General features: G+C 35.1%; 1 long non-coding RNA gene across 1 annotated transcript; it reads left to right on the top strand.

Annotated features, from left to right (window-relative positions):
• Positions 1–5,053: 5,053 nt before the first annotated feature.
• LOC133815957 (uncharacterized) lies at positions 5,054–21,028 on the top strand. Its single transcript, XR_009884923.1, has 3 exons — positions 5,054–5,200; positions 20,509–20,699; positions 20,803–21,028. It is a non-coding gene; the product is annotated as an uncharacterized LOC133815957 (long non-coding RNA).
• Positions 21,029–21,319: the final 291 nt, after the last annotated feature.

Here is a 21,319-nt window from a genome sequence, read left to right as displayed (position 1 = left end):
GGTCGAAAATGATTTTTTATGCAAAAATTTCATTCTCAATGGTTTATCTGATGACTTGTATGACTATTATAATTCTGACCAAAATGCTAAGGAAATTTGGGACGCACTTCAAAAGAAGTATGACACTGAGGAGGCTGGAACCAAGAAGTACGTTGTCAGTCGTTACCTCAAATTTCAGATGACCGATGACAAGTTAGTGGAAGCCCAATCTCATGAACTTCAGAAAATCGCTCATGAAATAATTTCTGAAGGTATGTCTTTAGATGAACAATTTCAAGTTGCTGTGATTATTAACAAACTGCTCCCTGCGTGGAAAGATTTTAAAAATTTTCTCAGGCACAAAACAAAAGAATTTTCACTAGAAAGTCTGATCACTCGCCTTCGTATTGAGGAGGAAGCTCGTAAACAAGACCAGAAAGAAGAAGTGCTTGTTGTATCCAGCAACAACAACACTAACAAAAGGTCCACTGCGGTTCTGAAACCCAATGGGAAAAACTTCAAGAATCAGAATCGAAAGCAGAACTCAAACCGCAACAATCAACCTCGAAACAATAATCAGAATTGGAACCATCAAATGAACTAAAACAGACAGTAGCAAAACCCCCCTAATAATAAGAATGAACCTGCTCCATTTCTGTGCTTTGTTTGCAACAGACCAGGTCATATTGCACGCAAGTGCAGGAACAGGCCAAGCTCTGCTCCACAGGCTAACCTGACAACTGAAGAGCCTTTCATGGCTATGATATCTGAGATCAACCTTGTTGGTGGATCAGAAGGGTGGTGGGTAGACACTGGCGCTTCTCTCCATGTTTGCTATGATCGAAATATGTTTAAGACATATACTGCTGCTACTGAGGATAAGAAAGTGTTGCTGGGAGATTCACACACTACGATTGTTGCTGGTATTGGAGATGTGGAATTAAAGTTTACCTCTGGAAGAACTGTGATTCTTAAGGAAGTCATGCACACTCCAGAGATGAGAAAGAATATGGTCTCGGGCTACCTTCTCAACAAGGCGGGGTTTACACAGACTATATGGGCTGATTTGTTTACTTTAACTAAGAATTGGATATTTGTAGGGAAAGGGTATGCAACTGAGGGAATGTTTAAATTGAATGTTGATGTTAATAAAGTGAATGCTTCTGCTTATATGTTGTGTAGTTTTAATACTTGGCATGCTAGACTCTGTCACGTTAACAAGCGCATAATTAAGAATATGAGTAGTTTAGGCTTAATTCCTAAATTATCTTTAAATGATTTTGAAAAATGTGACTATTGTAGCCAAGCTAAGATCACAAAAACACCGCATAAATCTGTGACTAGAGAAACTGAGCCTCTAGATTTAATTCATTCTGATATCTGTGAACTTGATAGAACGTTGATCAGAAATGGAAAACGTTATTTTATCACTTTTATTGATGACTGTTCTGATTTTACATGTGTACTTGATGAAAAATAAAAATGATGCTCTTGATATGTTTAAATCTTTTGTCTGAAATTGAAAATCAATTTAATAGAAAGATAAAGAGATTTCGTAGTGATAGAGGCACTGAATATGATTCGAGCATGTTTGTTGATTTTTTACAACTCACATGGAATTATACATGAAAGAACAGCACCATACTCACTTGAAATGAATGGCAAAGCCGAAAGGAAGAATAGAACTTTTACTGAATCAATTGTTGCTATTTTGCTTAATTCTGGTGCTGCATCTTATTGGTGGGGAGAAATATTATTGACTGTTTGCTATGTGCTTAATAGAGTTCCAAAATCAAAAAGCAAAATTTCTCCTTATGAAATCTTGAAAAATAAACAACCAAACATCTCTTATTTTAACTTGGGGTTGTTTGGCATATGTTAGAATTCCTGATCCTAAAAGGATAAAATTGGCTAGTAGAGCATATGAATGTGTGTTTATTGGCTATGCTGATAATAGTAAAGCATATCGATTTTTTGATTTGAAAGACCATGTTATTTTGGAATCAAATGATGCTGATTTTTATGAACATAAATTTCCATTTAAATTGAGAAATAGTGGGGGTGCATCATCTAGTAACATGCCTGTGATTAGGAACATTGAGCATCATGAGGGGAATGAAATTGAACCTAGAAGAAGTAAAAGAGCTAGAGTCTCTAAAGACTTTGGTTCTGATTTTTGTGCATATACTTTAGAGGAGGATCCTTCAAACCTCCAAGAAGCTTTGACCTCATTAGATGCTGACCTGTGGCAAGAAGCCATTAATAATGAAATGGACTCTCTTGAGTCTAACAAAACCTGGCATTTAGTTGATTTACCTCCAGGATGTAAGACAATAGGATGCAAATGGATTCTGAAAAAGAAATTGAAACCTGATGGTACTGTTGATAAGTACAAGGCACATCTTGTTGCCAAAGGTTTTAGACAGAGAGAAAATGTAGATTTCTTTGACACATACTCACCTGTCACAAGGATAACATCTATTCGTGTGCTTATTGCTTTAGCTTCTTTACATGATCTTGTTGTGCACCAAATGGATGTTAAAACTGCTTTCTTAAATGGTGAATTAGAAGAAGAAATTTACATGGACCAACCTGAGGGATTTGTGATCCATGGTCAAGAACATAAAGTGTGCAAATTAGATAAATCTTTGTATGGTTTGAAACAGACACCTAAGCAATAGCATGAAAAGTTTGACAATCTAGTTATCTCACGTGGTTTTAAAGTGAATGAAAGTGAAAAATGCATTTATTATAAATCTGAGAATGGCATTTGCAACATCATATGTTTATATGTAGATGACTTGCTTATTTTTTGTTCGAACTGACATGTCATAAATGATGTGAAATCTGTGCTATGTGAAAACTTTGACATGAAAGATCTAGGAGAAGCGAATGTGATCCTTGGTATAAAGATCACTAGGTCTGAAAAGGGAATTTCTTTGGATCAATCTCATTACATTGAGAAGATTTTAAAGAAATACAATTACTTTAACTGTAAACCTGCGTGTACACCCTTTGATCCTAGTGTAAAGCTATTTAAGAACACTGGTGATGGTGTAAGACAAATAGAGTATGCGATCATCATTGGCAGTCTTAGGTATGCCACTGATTGTACTAGACCTGACATTGCCTATGTTGTGGGACTATTGTGCAGGTATACTAGTAGACCTAGTGTTGAGCATTGGCATGCTATAGAAAGGGTCATGAGGTACCTTAAGAGAACTATGAACCTTGGATTGCATTATCAAAAGTTTCCCACTGTCCTTGAAGGATATAGCAATGCTGACTGGAACACCTTGTCAGATGACTCCAAGGCAACCAGTGGCTATATTTTTAGCATAGCTGGTGGAGCTGTTTCATGGAAGTCTAAAAAACAGACTATTCTGGCTCAATCTACAATGGAGTCAGAAATGATAGCACTAGCTACTGCTAGTGAAGAAGCAGGATGGTTGAGAGGCCTTCTAGCTGAGATCCCTTTATGGGAAAAACCGATACCAACTGTGTTGATCCATTGTGATAGTACCGCGGCTATTGCAAAAATTCAGAACCGTTATTACAACGGTAAAAGACGTCAAATACGACGTAAGCACAGTATTGTTAGAGAGTTCCTCTCTACTGGAGCTGTGAGAGTGGATCATATATGCACTGATGAAAATTTAGCTGATCCTTTGACGAAAGGATTAGCTAGAGAGAAATTCCTTAAAACATCAAAAGAAATGGGACTATTGCCCTTAGAATGATGAATCACACATGATGGTAACCCGGCCTATAGACTGGAGATCCCAAGAAATAGGTTCAATGGGTAATAACAAGTTATGATGTGATATGAGATAGATCATGGTATTACTTAAAGTTAACTTGAAGCATGAATTCCTGAAGCGACATAAGGATGAGTAAATTGAAACTCTTAATGAGATCTATACTCTATGTGGAGTGGAGTACCGAGCTACAGGAGTACTCTTGATAGACTCGCCTACGTGAATGTGGAAGTGGGGCCGCTTCCTATGAAATTTTAGGGCAAATTTCTAGAGCGTTCACTATACTGGGATAGACGTGCATGGTCATTAAAGCATGGGCTTTTGGACTACACCCTAGAAAGATTGTGCGTGGTGTAATGTTAGAGATAGAGTTCAAGACTATGTCACTCTAGTATATTCTAAATTGCATTCACTATGCAAAGGTTCAAGTCGAAAGATACCTTTGTTTATGCTCAATCTTATTGTTCTTAGATTATTGCTCGATGAAAAATATTTTTTAAAACAATTCAAGTGGGGGATTGTTGGAACTTATAATCTATATAAGTATGAATTATTAAAAATAGAAAATGTGCTTTAATGACTTCCTAGAGGAAGAGTCCCACATTGGTTTGGAATACTCTTTTGTAAGGGTATATAGAGTGTGGACTTGAGCCTTGGGGTTGTGTCACAAGGGGTACCCACTTTTGTGGAAGAGGGAGGAGTCACACAAAGGCTCACCTAACCACCACACACGCGCGCTGCCGCCGTTCGTCCGAGCTGAGCGAGCTGGTTGGTTGGTGTGGTGTGCACCTTATTATTTTTTCTAAAAAATTTATTTATTAAATATTATTTTATTTAATAAAAAACATGGTTAATATGTGGTAAACTGAAGACTTAATCTCTTCAGATTTTTTAGGATTTCAACTGCCTTGCCTCTCCCACGTTTTATAAAATGTCTTTTTTCCCGTTAATTAAGATCCACTTTCTCTTTAAAAAGTGCGATTACTTTTCAGAAATATATATCTCTTTCAGAAAAAATTACTCTCTTGAACATATTTTTACGATTAAAATCTGAGCAGTAGTATTATCATGGTGTTGTGTACGACGGTTCTCTACGGTGCAGTGGAGGTCCGATAACAGTTTAGACTGGGCTGTTTTATCCTAGGGACGACGGGGCTGATAGTCTGCTTGCACAAATTCTGGGCAGTGTCGCGAACGTCTTAAAGAGAGCGACCTAGTCCGCGACTCAACCCAGATTATTATTGGTAATTTCGTTCCTTTTTTATTTCTGCAGCAACTTGATCCAACAGTTGTTTTCTCTAACATTTATGTAGATGGTTTTACCTGTTTTGAGTGACTTGTTATCAGAGAATCGGCATTGGTTCACAGTTTGGGTCAATCTCAAAAGCCACTCTTGTGAAATTTTAGATTCTAGCCTCAATGATGAAACCAAGCCAGAGCGATTGGAGTAGACGACTGAGATGGTAACTGTCTAAATTATGAATTCGTATGTGCCATTTTTTTTTTTGTTAAGACATTACAGTTCCATTCAGAGAATTGTAACTGTCTAAATTATGAATTCGTATGTGCCATTTTTTTTTTTTTTTTTGTTAAGACATTACAGTTCCATTCAGAGAATTGTAACTGTCTAAATTATGAATTCTTATATGCCATTTTTTTTTACATTCGTATATGCCATATATATATATTACACTATGCAATGTTGGTATAGAATGTTAAGTCAGTTTATAATAATATAGGGTACGACTTGCATATATGAAGAGATGATATATTCAGAGACTCGTGTGTATATATAGATATATATAGAGTATGAATTTCTAAAAGCATGTTTTGTCCTTATAATTATATTACCATGGGAATTGGAGATTTCATCTGTAATGACTCGACTAATTCTAGATCTCGGATCATTAAGATTACTAAGACATAGCTTAAAATAATAGAACTTTATTAAAAATCCAAAATACGGTACGGAATACAAATTATGATATGGGATTTCATTGTTATTTATATAAAAACATAATCTTTAATTAATTATTTAAAAGCTAAGTGTGGAAATACATAAAAGCATAAATTAAAAGACCTGAAACAACGTTATCCTTAATATTCCAGTAGTCCATTCAATCAATCCATCCCTAATACATATGCCAAGCTACCACGAATCCATTCTGCCTTCCAAGCTAATTTTCCAGCACCATCTAAAATAAAAGGAACAAGCCTAATGTCCAGCAAGGAAAATCTACTAAAAATATTTATATTATAAATCATAAGACTATATCATAAACATATACTATAAAACATATGACGTAAAAATGTATATCATAAAGGGCTACAATATTAATGGTCATTAACTCGTTACCGTGGCCTATGATAAAACCATCTAGGTCCTCAGTCTACTAATCGAGGTAGGGTAAATCATAACTCTAAACCACGATAATGATAAAAATATTGGAGTTTGCTATCTAAGAAACTATAAGCCCCAAGCGACTAAAAACATAAAACATATTCATACATATATTCATAGCACATAACATATCATAGCATATAAACATATCATAACACATATAATCTAACTTATTTTCCTTACCAAAACTGGGGTAATGGAAACAAGAACGAGATTGAAAAACTCCTAAAAACCAACAGTAAGAATCATGAGTTTCTAGAGAAATAAAGATGAAAATGAGATCTAAACCATCAAGATAGAATCTTATCGAAAATCCTTAAGTTTCAAGAAACTTAAATACCTAACCAAGAAACCATAAAATCAAGTTGGGATCTGAAAGAAAATAAAAGAATTATGATAAATTAAGCTTGAGGATAAGAATACCTTGATTGACTAGAACTTTGATCTACACCTCAATACTGAAATAACATTCTATCTTAATTCCCAAGTATTTATAAAAGCTTGAATTGGAAACTTTTTAACCCAAAACCCTAGTGTTTTCTCTCTTAGAATAACTTAGCAGCTTGGAGGCTCTAAAGAATGCTTGAATAATGAATGAAATGGCTGAGTACTAGGTTCCATTTATAGAGTTCAAGGAGTGAAACTAACCCATTTTAAAAAGAATAAATAAATTAATATATTTGAATTTTTGGTTCAACAGATGCCCAGAACTCGGTCAAAAACGTTAAAGAGCAAGTCCAAGTGGTTGATGGATGTTTCTAATTTAAATCCTCAAAGTTAAAAAAAAAGACTCCAGGAGTCGATATATCGCCTACCCTAGACGATATATCGCCTCTACCTATGCCCCGAGCTTTCGTAATTTCATTCGTGCGAAGTCAACGTGTTTTCCGTATCTTCCGTAGACGATATATTGGCCCCTATAGCTGCGATATATCGGCATACACTGATATTTTAAACACGTTTTTGTACGTTTTCAGCACACTTGAAGTTTGTTTAAACAGCTTTAACTGAGTAAAACGTGATCCTAACAGTTGCTGGAAGGTTCTAGAGCTTCTAGATTCATCTATTATTTATTTATTTATCTAAAATCCTTAAATAAACAAGCATGTGACAAGTGTCATGCTTTACTACTACTACTACTATTCTCCCCTACTTAAAAGAATTTCATCCCCAAAATTTATGGTCATTCCTCATAACTCAGGTCTTTTTGGAGTACTATCGTATTGTACCTGAGGACATGAGATGGGTCTGACACATATCTACGCAACATCGAGATGTGAAACACATTGTGACTATTTGCTAGAGTTGGCGGTAGGGCTAATCTATATGCAACTGTTCCCACCTTGTCCAATATCTCAAAAGGACCTATAAACTGGGGACTAAGTTTGCCTTTCTTCCCAAACCGCTTCACTCCTTTCATAGGAGATTTCTTTAAGAAGACTTGATCTCCGACTTTGAATTCCATATCTCATCGCTTGGTATCCGCATAACTCTTCTGTCGACTCTAAGTAGCGAGCATACGCTTTCTAATCAGCGCCACTGCATCATGAGCCTCTCTAATAGCTTCGGGTTCAAGAAGTTGTCTTTCTCCTACCTCATCCCAATGTAACGGCAATCGACACTTCCTTCCATATAGTAACTCATAGGGTGCCATACTGATCGTTGCCTGGTGGATATTATTGTAGGAGAATTCTATAAGTGGCAAATACTTACTCCATGATTCTCCGAAGTCTAGTACACAAGCGTGCAACATATCTTCTAAAATCTATATGGTACGCTCGGACTGACCGTCGGTCTAAGGATGAAATGTTGTACTGAGACTTAGCTTGGTACCCATAGCTTGCTGCAAGCTTCCCCAAAATTTCGATGTAAACACCGATCCTCTATCAGATACTATGGTCTTAGGGATTCCATGCACTCGTACTATATCTCGAACATAAATGTTTGCGTACTAGTCTACAGTATACGTAGTCTTGACAGACAAGAAGTGAGCTGACTTGGTGAGTCTATCTACCACATCCCAAGTCGAGTCGTGTTGCTTATTTGTTCGTGGCAATCCTGTCACGAAGTCCATGGCTATATCGTCCCACTTCTATTCCAGAATACTAAGCGGTTGCAATAAGCCTGCGGGTCGTTGATGTTACGCCTTCACTTGTTGACATATAAGGCATTTGGACACATATTCTGCTACATCTTTCTTCATTCCCGGCCACTAATATAGTGTCTTAAGATCGTGAGTCATCTTGGTCGACCTTGGGTGAACTGAGTATGGAGTAGTGTGTGCCTCTTCTAAAATCTCCATCTTAATTCCATAATCATTTAGCACGCACACCCGTCCTTTATATCTCAAGAACCCTCACTACTACAAAATACCCTTTACGGGACATTTTTTTGGACTCGCACCTAAATGCAAGTCCTTAAAAATATTTATGGAGTTTTTAGGACACTCATTGAAAGTCCTGAAAAAATACAATTTAGAACTCGCAATGAGTGTCCTAAAAGAATATGCGAGTCCTAAAAAAATATGGGCTAAAAGATAAGTGTTTTACTTAATAATTTTAAGGACTTGCTTTGGGAGTCATTAATACTCTTTTAGGACTCGCAATGAGTGTCCTAAAAGAATATGCGAGTCCTAAAAAAATCTGGGCTAAAAAATGAGTGTTTTACTTAATAATTTTAAGGATTTTCTTTGGAAGTCCTTAATACTCTTGCCAGTCCTAAAAGAGTATTAAGGACTCCCAAAGAAAGTCCTTAAAATTGTCAAGTAAAACACTTAAAAAATTATCATTTTTTCGAAATTATAGGGTTAAAACACAAGAGAAAACTCATCAGCACTACACATTTAGGGCTGGTAGGTGAACGGCAGCTGTAGGTGAACGGCGCTCGACGGTAGCTGGGTGAACGGCGGCAGTGACGGTGGTGAGCGACGCTCGACGGCGGCTGGGTTCTCAGTTCCAACACTCTCGGCGACACTTGACGGCAGCTGGGTTCTCGGCGTCGTTGACAGGAACGGTGATAGGAAATCTTCTCCGGGGCGGGTTCTCGACTCCAGCAGTCTCGCAGGCAGGGCGAATTCTCGGCTCCAACTCTCTCGGCGGCGGCATGCTTCTCAGCGTGGGGTCTGCTAGTTGCTCACGATTCCAGCAAGTTGTTTTTAGGTCTTGTTTTTATTTTATTTTTTATTTGTTTGCTTATATAAATATATATGTAGTTAATTATATATATTATAATTGGTAATATTTTAATTTCAGATTTTAATATGGGATAGTAATATAGGGTAATAATTTCGGATTATAATATAGGGTAATAATATAATTTTAAGTTTTAGTATACAAGTAAATATACTTTTGATTTAAAGACTTAAAAAATGTTTAAAAATCAAATACCAAAACCCATGTGTAATTTTCTAATTACAACCGAAAGAAATGAGATTTTCCTAATATTTCTTCATTTAAAATTTATAGGTTATCTTTTTTTTAAAAAAAACTATATATATAAACTTTATCATTTGTATACAATTAAATTCTTTCTAAATTAAATGAATTTTATCATATATTTTACATTATGAGTTTTAAATTATATGAAAGAAAAAAATCTTCAGAATATATTAATTAGACTATTTCTTGATCAAAAGTTCCCTAACATATGTGTACATATACATATTGATCGTGATTCAACGCGTAAGACTAGAATGTTTTTGTTAGGGGAACTAGAATTAAAACACTAAAAATAATAAACCCATTTCATTTAATTAGAGTTGCACATTTTTCATTATTAGCTCTTTTCACACGCTAAGAATCATGAATTCAAATCAAATACATAATAATAATGGAATACTCTTAATTTTATTTTATTTTTAAGAAAATAATTTATTTGATAATAATAGTGGGGCTTTAACCAACTTATGACTTATAATACTTAAACTAAGATTGTATCTATGTTAAGACTCGAAAGATAAAAGTTATGATTTGAAAGATAAAAGTTTGTCATACTCTCCTTTAGTCATAGATATTAGGTGAAAAAACAAATGGACGGGTCACCCTAATAATAATATTAAGGATAATGACGTCGTATTAGTATATGATCAAGACCAATTACCGTAGATAAAAAGTATTTTAATTAAGTCTAGAAACTTAATTATACTCATCCTTTATGTGCATTTAACTTTTAGAATTTGTCAAAAACCACTCTAAGTACACGAGTGAGTGGGTGTTTGGAAAAAAAAATTGTTATTTTATTGATACTTTAGGTAACTTAAAAGAGCTTCCAAAATTTTAAACACTTTAAATGAGCTAGATTGGTTTATTGATTCATTGTTTAATAGTGTGCTGTTGACCTTTATTATATACTTACGCTAACAAATTCTTAATATTGGATTGGTAGCTAATTGCAAGAGGTATGTTGTATTTGATATAATTTTAAAAAAAAATCAATATTTTACTATTTTGAATGAAAATTGTATTACTTTAGTGGAGTTTGAATATCTTAGATATTCATCCGTAGTGAAGTAGGTTCTGAAAATTCTGTGTGCTGCGGTGATAACGGAAGATTGAGAACTTGCATGTCTTAGTGAAGAAGGTTCTAATAATTTTGCTTAATCCGAGCCTCAAAAGAGTCGATTTAGAGTAACTATGTGTCACAGATTTGTGCTTTCGAGATTATAAGTGCAAGATAGGTCTTTCTAGAATTTGAATCAAAATCCTCATCTTTTCTCTCCCAAAAGAGTAAGTGGTGTGACTGCTTGGATACTATTTGGTTTTTTATTTTAGATAAGCTACAGTTTGGGTTTCCTTTATTAATATACGGTTTAGTATATATTATTTTTTATGGATTAATTACACATGTTTGCAGACTTATATATTAATTATTGTTTTAAATTTTGCACAAAACTTGATAATAAGATACCAAGTATATAAGTGAGTGAAATTATATGATACCAAAAATTTATATATTTATCCTGTTAAAAATTTAGAATTATTTTATGATTTTACTATTACATTAAATTTGGTAATCACTTTCTAGTTGGTATATATGTGATTGATTGGATCTAAAAATCCAAATCACTCATGGTGATTTGGATCCAATTTATCACAAAATTTGGATGATTTCATGCATTGCATGGTAAAAACATAATAACAAAAATTGGATTTGGATTTGATTAGGTAATATTATGAGATAATTCATTATTAGTATATATACCAAGAGAAGAGAGATCAAGGATCTATATTTGATCACATCAAGGAAAATTCTTTAAGTGTTTACTTTTTTAGTTTAAATGGAATAATGATGAAGCTAATGTAACTAGTGGCTTGCATTTATTCATCTTTCTAGTATTGTTGAAAACAATGCATATAAATACAAACCATTATTATTAACATACAAGCAACTTTTTGCATGCCTTGAATATATAATATAATTAGACACACACAGAGAAAATATGTCCAAATAAAAAAAGCCCTTAAAGTGTTCATTAGAGAAATAATAGTTTTTGATACAAGTGTGACTTGTAAAAGAATATACAAGTGTGTATGCATACATTTGTTGTTTTGATTTTAACCTTTTTAAAAGAGCATGTCAACATCTGACCTTTTTTTTTTTTATATATATAATGTTGATTAAAACATAAGAGAAAACTACCGCAGTGCAATTCAGTTTGCTGACCAACTTGATGCTCTACTTGTTAATCCGATCCCGAACAGTGAGATTTATACAGTCAAACAAACTATTGGGACTTTGATACATTGGACCAAGTCGCTAGTCATCTTCAATGGAGCAACACAAGTAATTCTTTTAAGACTATTAAATTTTTATTTACTTATTCCATTATTAATTATTTGTTATGGGTTTATTAGGAGGTTGTGAAAAAAAAAAGGAAAGCAAGTTGGGAAAAAAAACTTCTCTACCATTAGCACCACAAACTCAAAAACTAGTTCTAAAACGAGCGCCTAAGGTGTCATTGTCACAAGAGGTGCAACAACCATCTCCATTGTCGCCTAAGTTGAGACAAGTATATGAAATAGTCAATGATTGGCCTAAACATGATTATGTTGTTGAAGTGTCCATTGACTTTGATGTGTTTTGTCATGCTTGTGAATACTTTGCTCTGTTTCGGGATGAAATACTTGAATTTTGTAGAAATGAGATGATTGGACAATCATGCATTGTCTTCTACATGAGGCATGCTCTATATGAAGTTAATAATTTTTATTGTAAGGATTTTCTTTCATCAACTATTTAGTTTTCTTTTTTAATTAATTATTTTTGTTGGTAGGATTTTGTCCCAGACATTATTATTAGACGAGAAAAAGAGAGGATCATTGTTGTTTATGAATCTGAACAAGGTTTCTACTTCCGTGATTCGTGTAGATAGTCGTGCTCAAGCTTTATGTGATAAGATGTTATATTGCACGTTTAAAAACCATGATTGGATAGTTATGCCTTATAACCATGGGTAAGTTTAATTAATATGTTTTTCATTGACACAAAAAAATAGAATCTAAAGTTAATAGCTTTGTAATACTTGTTCTTTCAACAGGGAACATTGGATGTTATTTTTATTATATCCCAATTGGCATTATTGTTGTTTTCTCGATCTTCTCAATGCACCATTAGATAACAGGACAGCCATCAAGGAGACCATCATGATGCATTTGAGATATATTTCACAGAAATAATGAAAGCACCTCAAAAGATCAACAAACACTCATCGAGAGTAATGTATTTCCAACCTACAGTATGCTTCTATTTGTATAGTTTATGTATATGTAAAAATGTTTAAGATATTTAATACTGAGAATTGTACATGTATTACCAATCTTTATATAGTGTCGTAAACAACCAAACAATATCGACTGCGCATATTACATTATGAGGATGATGAAGAATGTACTTATCAATGCCCCTCATATCAAACATTTCTTGTTGAAACAGGTAACAAACAATATACAACTACATAATATTAATCTAGTATAATTTGTGTATATGCTTTGAATTTATTACCACTAATATAATTCTAATTAAAGTTTTGTTTCTTTTTTTTTTTCAGTTCATCTCTGACAAACCATATACTACTCAAGAAATTGACGAAGTTCGAGAAGAATGGGCGATGTCATTTTTACAATTGGTTAGAGCAAAATGAATGATGTTATAGCTAGCTTATTACAAGACATGTTCAGAAATTTAAATTTCTTTCGCAAAATTTGTTTGCTGTTTTTTTAGTATTCTCTTTTCAAATTTCTTTTAATACATTTTCAACACCAAGGGATATATATTTTTAAATCAAAATGAAAATTGTAGCTGCATTTTTTTTTTTTTAAATTACTTTTAAGTGCATGCAAAGCGAGTCCTAAGAACATTTTTAAAAGACAGTTGCGAGTCCTAAAAAATTACTTAGAGGCACTCAACCAAATTTTTTAGGACTCGCATTCTTTTAGGACTTTAATTAAAGGCACTCAACCAGATTTTTTTAGGACTCGCAACATTTTTTAAGGTTCTCAAATAGATGACTTGCGCCTGGCGAGTCCTAAAAACTTTTTTAGGACTCACAATGCTAGCTCTAAAAAATATTTTTTGTAGTAGTGCCTTGTCCTGATATGGAGATTCTGTAGTCTTGCCTTCTTTGATTGTAGCCATATGCGATACTAATGTGTCATCATACCCTTGTCTGATTGGTATATCTTCTAAGAGACTTGACTGGATGGACAAGTTAGGAAGTTCACCAATGACTATTTCTATTATGGCATTAATCAGCTCTTGCTGTAGCGGTTTTTCTATTCCGGATAACGTTGCTAAATTTTCATAACTCTTCTGGCTTAGCGCATTTGCAACTACGTTCGCTTTCCCTGGCTAGTATAGAAATTCACAGTCATAATCCTATACTAGTTCTAGCCACCTGTGTTGCCTCATGTTGAGCTCTTTCTGTGTGAAGAAATATTTCAAGCTCTTGTGGTCCGTATAAATCTCACACCGTTCTCCATAAAGATAGTGGCGCCAGATTTTCAATGCGAAGACCACTGCTGCCAACTTCATATCGTGTGTTGGATAGCGTTGCTCGTATTCCTTCAGCTACTTTGAGGCGTAGGCTATCACTTTGTCATTATGCATCAACACACAACCCAAACCTTGCTTCGACGCATCACAATATACTACAAACTTATCTTTGGGTGTCGTTACACAAAGTACAGGTGCTGAGCATAACTTATCCTTGAGCAACTAAAAGCTCTCTTGACATCTATCCGTCCAGTTGAACTTTTGCTGTTTCTGGGTCACGTTGTTAAGCAGAGTGGCTATCTTAGAAAAGTCTTCTACGAATCTCCGATAATAGCCTGCTAGCCCAAGAAAACTTCAAACTTCTGATGCATTCTTAGGTCTTGGCCAATCCTTCATAGCCTCTACTTTAGTTGGGTCTACTGTGACTCCATCCTTGGATACTATATGGCCGAGGAACACTACTTGCGAAAGCCAAAATTCGCACTTCTTGAACTTGGCGTAAAGTTGATGCTCCTTCAGTCGCAGCATAGTCAATCTTAAATGTTCCTTGTGCTCGACTTCGTCCTTGGAGTACACCAAAATATCGTCAATGAACACCACAACAAATTTTTCTAAGTAATCCTTGAAGACCCTATTCATTAAGTCCATAAATGCGGCTGGAGAGTTGGTAAGACCAAAAGACATAACTAGAAACTCATAATGCCCATATCGAGTTCTAAAAGATGTCTTTGGTATATCCGCTTCTCGTACCTTGAGCTGGTGATAATCGGACCGTAGATCAATCTTAAAAAATATGGTCGCTTCTCGGAGTTGATCAAATAAGTCGTCAATCCGGGGTAGCGGATACTTGTTCTTAATTGTCACATTGTTCAGCTCGCAGTAATCTATACACATCTGCATGCTTCCATCCTTCTTCACAAATAGAACCGGTGCTTTCCATGGCAAATGGCTTGGTCTAATGAAACTCAAGTCTAAGAGTTCTTGTAGCTGCATTTTCAACTCCTTGAGTTTTGTAGGTGTCATCCGGTATGGTTCCTTGGAGATAGGCTCAGTTCCCTGTACTAGTTCAATTTTGAAGTCAATTTCCCGAGTAGGCGGTAACCCTGGTAAGTCATTAGGAAATATTTCTGGAAATTCCTTTATTACGCAGACGTCTCTAACCTTTAGTGGTGTTTCTTTTGCCACATCCATGAAACTTGCTAAGAATGTGTGACATCCTTTCTCTATCATCCTCTGAGCTATGAGAGATGAGATAAGTGGTGTCTGTAGTCCTGAAACCTTTCCCATTAAACATAGTTTCTGACCATCAGGAGTTTCGAACATCACTTGCTTATATCTACAGTCGATGGTCACGCCATGCCTTGCTAGCCAATCCATGCCCAGTATTACATCGAAGCCCTTGATCTCTAGTTCTATTCGTCTCCTCGATTTTGATCGGTACTCCTCGTACTATTCGTGATGATAAAACTACATCGCCCGAGGGCAACTCCGTAACAAACCTAGTTCTAAATCTTTCACAAGGTTTGTCCTTCCTAACGAGATATACGAATGTGTTGCTCCCAAATTAAACAATACTAAAAATATACTATTAAGGACAGGAATCTGACCTGTGACCACTTTGTTACTAGCTTCGGCATCTCCCTGGGTCAAGGCAAAGACTCTGGCTGGAACCATCTTGTTGTCCCTCTTTTCTTCTTGTTTGAGCTGTGGACATTCCTTCTTTCGATGACCTTCCTGGCCACAATTGAAGCAACCTTTGGTATTTGCACGACACTCCCCAGGATGTCTTTTCTGGCATTTTGAGCACTGAGGGTAATCTACATAACTCGACTTATTATTTCCATTGTTATTTCGTGCTCTTTTGTCATTGTCGACCTGCTTACTATCAGGATGCTTCCTTTCTTCCCATTATTGTTGTGTTGGTTTGTTTCTACCATTTTGAGTCGGATTTTGCTGCTTGGGTTCAGACTTACTTGCCTCCTCATTGCTAACATTTTCTTAGAGCCTTTCCACCTCTATAGTCGTTTCTAGAGCATCGGCGTAAGAAGTGGTTCCAGGATTTGCAAGCTTGACTCCTAGCTCAAACTTGGGTCTGAGTCCCCTGGTGAACTTGGTAACCCTTAAGAAATCAGTCGGGACCAACTCTGGTGCAAACTTGGCTAGACGATTGAATTGTCGAGCGTACTCAACTACTGTCAAATTGCCATGTTTCAGACTGGCAAATTCTTCTACCCTTGTAGCGATGATAGCCGAGTTGTAATACTTTTTGTGAAACATCTCCACAAATCTAGTCCAGGTCATTGTGGCGACATCATGAGTTTGATGTATTAAATCCCACCAGATTCTAGCATCCTTTTTCAGAAGAGAAGAAACACGGGATATGCGATCCGCATTTCCGAAGTTCATATGTGCAAGTATAGGCTCTACATTCCTGAGCCATTCTTCCGCCTCAAAGGGGTCGGTTGTCCCTTCAAATTTTGGAGCATGCTGCTTATAGAAACGCTCATAGATTGACTCTAGGTACTGAGCTAGATAAAGCTCATAGTTCGCCATCGGCCATCCCCCATATGGAACTACTTGCTGGGGTGCTTGAGCCAGTGGCTGAGGCAGCGGTTGCGGCTGAGGCTGGGGCTGAGTCTGTTGTTGTTGTTCCTAAGGCAGTTCTTCCACTTGTTGACATAGTCGAACAATCTCAACGGTGTTGTCAACAGGAGGTGGTGCATTTATATTGGCAGTAGGAGTAGTAGTAGAACGCGTTCCCCTTCTTTGGACTAGAGGGGTTTCGTTAGTCTCGTTGGTGGTGCTGGAGGCATTGGTGTTCGTGCGTGCAGACCTTCTTAGCGACATGTTCAGCAAAGTTCTAACAGTCGAGAAAAACATGTTAGAACTCACTCTAATAGGTTCTAAGGCAAACTTAGTCTAAGCAAACATAACTCGAACCTATCAGTTATGATTTCTTATGAAAAATTATATAAGCCATCTTTATAATTAGGGGTGTTTCTATACTTAGAAAAATAATCCATCTTTATTATTTTTTAAGTCTGTTTCTAACCATCCTATATGACTTAATTCTCAGGCTCGAATCTCGTCGTTGTTCCAAAGTTAACCATAATGAGGGAGGGTTGGGATCAGTAAAATCGTTCCCACTACTATGGCCCCCTAAACTCTCAATACCGAACCCGGTCCATTAATTTGTATCCACCCTCACCAAACTCAGTCATTATTTATTTATTCTAAATTTATTATGATTGTAGAAAAAATCAACTCATACATGTCATTCAAAAATAACAACTTTATTCATTTGAAAAAAGATTTTCACTAAGTACAATCATAAATTCAAAAATAAATAAAGAAATAAACTAAACTAAAAATAACTAAGATAAATCTAAAAATCAAGATCTTCTACATCTGACCCTTCATCTAACATATCATCATCTATCTCTTCATAATCATCATTACTATGAGCCTCGAAACTACCTCGGGAAATTTTCATTAAGACATTATGTTTTTGTTCGTCAGTGAATTGAAATTCAAACTTAGATGTGAACCTTAGTATAAGGAAATAATATTTATCGGTAAATTATCTATAGTCTCCCATAATTCTATTGTTGAAATTACAGAAGGAAAATCTTTAAAAAGCCTAACTACTTTGACATATTGTTCCGTGGCTCTCATCATAATTTGCCTATTGATTTTAAGGTGAACTATCTCTTTGTGAAACAAGATCAATCTTTGAGTGATTTTTTCTAGCACTCTTATTGTATTCCTTGACTCTCTAATCATTTTCAATGCCTTAATGGCTCGGATATCTTGATAGGTCAAAGCTCCATTCATTCTTAACTGAAAGCATAATGATTGAAACATTAGCTATAAACATAAAGATCATAACATAAACACTTACATTGGCGGTCAGATCCGGAGCTTGTGCGTGTGTATCAAGGAGAATTTCATGCATATGAACCATTGCTCTGATACCAACTATAATGACCCGACTAATTCTATACCTCGGGCCATTAAAACTTCTAAGACATAGCTTTTATATTGGAATACATATATGCTTAAAATAATAGAACTTTATTAAAAATCCAAAATACGGTACGGAATAAAAATTATGGTATGGGATCCCATTGTTATTTATATAAAAACATAAATATAATCTTTAACTAATTATTTAAAAACTAAGTGTGGAAATACATAAAAACATAAATTAAAAGACTTGAAACGTCATCCTCGATCTTCCAGCAGTCCATTCAATCAATCCATCCCTAATACACATGCCAAGTTGCCACGAATCCATCCCGCCTTTCAAGCTCATTTTCCTGCATCATCTAAAATAAAAGGAATGAGCCTAATGTCCAGCAAAGAAAATCTACTAAAAACATATATCATAAATCACAAGACTATATCATAAACATATATTTTAAAACATGTGACGTAAAAACGTATATCACATAGGACTACAATATTAATGGTCATAACTCACTACCGTGGCATGTGATAAAACCATCTAGGTCATCAGTTTACTAATCGATGTAGGTTAGATCACAAGGTAGTATATGATAACCCATCTAGGTCCTTAGTCTACTAATCGAGGTAGGATAAATCATAACTCTAAACCACGATAATGATAAAAATCTTGAGGTTTGCTATCTAAGCAACTATAAGCCCCAAGCGACTAAAAACATATTCGTACATATATTCATAGCACATAACATATCATAGCATATAAACATATCATAACACATATAATCTAACCTATTCTCCTTACCAAAATTGGGATAATGGAGACAAGAACGGGATTAGAAAACTCTTAAAAACCAACAGTAAGAATCATGTGTTTCTAGAGAAATAAAGATGAAAAGAAGATCTAAACCATCAAGGTAAAATCTTACCGAAAATCCTTAAGTTTCAAGAAACTTAAATACCTAACCAAGAAGCCATAAAATCAAGTTAGGATATGAAAGAAAATAAAAGAGCTATGATGATGTAAACCTGAGGATAAGAATACCTTGATAGACTAGAATTTTGATCTACACCTCAATACCGAAATAACACTCTATCTTACTTCCTAAGTGTTTATTAAATATTAGATTGGAAAAAACTTTTTAACCCAAAACCCTAGTGTTTTCTCTCTTAGAATAACTTAGCAGCTTGGAGGTTCTGAAGAATGCTTGAATAATGAATGAAATGGCTGAGTACTAGGTCCTATTTATAAATTTCAAGGAGTGACACTAACCCATTTTAAAAAGAATAAATAAATGAATATAAATTTAATATATTTGAATTTTTGGTTCAACAGATGCCCAGAACTCGGTCAAAACCATTCAAGAGCAAGTCCAAGTGGTTGATGGCTGTTTCTAATTTAAATCCACAATGTTAAAAAAAAAAAAAAATGGATCCAGGAGCCGATTTATTGCCCTTACCTATTCCCTGAGCTTTCATAATTTCATTCGTGCGAAGTCAACGTGTTTTCGTTATCTTCCGTAGGCGACATATCGGCCCCTATAGTTGCAATATATCGGCATAGGCTGATATATTAAACATGCTTTTGCACATTTTCAGCACACTTGAAGTTTGTTTAAATAACTTTGACTGAGTAAAACATGATCTTAATAGCTGCTGGAAAGTTCTAGAGCTTCTAAATTCATCTATTATTAATTTATTCGTCTAAAATCCTTAAATCCTTAAATAAACAAGCATGTGACAAGTATCATGCTCTTAATAATTCTATCTAAACCTTAGGTTATAATAAATAATATTTCTAGGACCAGCTATATTAATCAAACCTTATGTTAAAATTAATATTTCTAAACTATAGATTAAACTTATAAAATCCATAACTATTTCTATGAGTTTCCAACCAAATCCTCACTTGAACCAATATCCATGAAAACTAAAATACTACTACTACTACACGAAAACTAAAATACTACATGCTGCTACTAAAATACTACATGCTACTAAATCCTAACTTGAACCAATATCCACGAAAACTAAAATACTACAGGCTACTACTAGCAGTACACGAAACTAAAATACTACATGCTACTACTACTACTACTGCTACTTCTACGAATACTTCTACTACAACTACTTCTGCTACTGCTACTGCTACTACTATCTAGCTACCTAAGTAAAATTCCGAGGTGCTACATCATCATCACTGCTTCATAGTTTATACATGTATGAGCATGCATAATCAGCATATGTATCCAAAGAGAATAAAAAGTATTATATAAAATAACACATATATATTATGATTAGAACGATGAATGGAGAATAATAGTACGGTCGCTAGAACTAGTACTATAGAAGCATGCATGCTTCAGTAAGACATTATAGTTCCATTCTAAATATGGAATACATTTTTAATAAATGCAGTTGACTACCCTAGATGAGTTATTTGCATTTGACATTGCTGCCACAATGGGAAGTAGGGAATCTATTAAGTTTATGAATTTCAGAAGTCCTTTCGAGAGTGTCTACCCCAACAAAAAAATTTGAATAATTGTGGTGTTTTCGTTATGAAGTATATGGAGGCAATCATTCAGGGAAATGCCACTGCCTATGAGGTATTTTTCAATAAATAAATTTGTTTCTGATTAATTTGACATTCAATATGTAATTGAGGCAAGAAGCTCTTACTTAATAAACTTTTCTATTCGATATTTACAGTTCGGTGTGGATGCCGAGAGATATAGGCTTGGCAATCTCATTGTTGGCCATGAACTCAATAAATTGGGGGAGATAATCAAAGCCGAAAGTGAGGACCATTTTCAGTGTAATATTGTTGAGGACAGTGATGAAATATGGCTATCATTTGGTCAGAAGGAGACTACTAGTCGCATGGAATCCCTTGGTATCCCACTAGAGATAAGGTCGACAGCCCCTTCTCGAACAAAAAGGCGTCATAAGAATATGATTCCTGTTGTGTCATTACGGACAAGGAGTCATAAGAAGGTTGATGCAAGGAAACTGGAGTTTGAAAAAGAGTTATCCGTTTCAATACGTGCTTAATTGGTCTTTAATTTATGAGCACGTGTCCCTTTGCCTTGTTTATTTGAACAAACTGATAACAGGGCAAGTACTTGCTTTTGTGAACCTCCTAGATATTATTCCATATTTATGATGTTCAAGTTTATAAAATATGGAACACCTATTAGATTAATGTTTTGCTTGTTAAGGACAGTAA

The sequence above is a fragment of the Humulus lupulus genome, chromosome 2 (assembly GCF_963169125.1).
Source record: "Humulus lupulus chromosome 2, drHumLupu1.1, whole genome shotgun sequence".
Classification (NCBI taxonomy): domain Eukaryota; kingdom Viridiplantae; phylum Streptophyta; class Magnoliopsida; order Rosales; family Cannabaceae; genus Humulus; species Humulus lupulus.
Note: the sequence above shows the minus strand (reverse complement) of the source record. Positions and strands in the feature narration are given on the sequence as shown.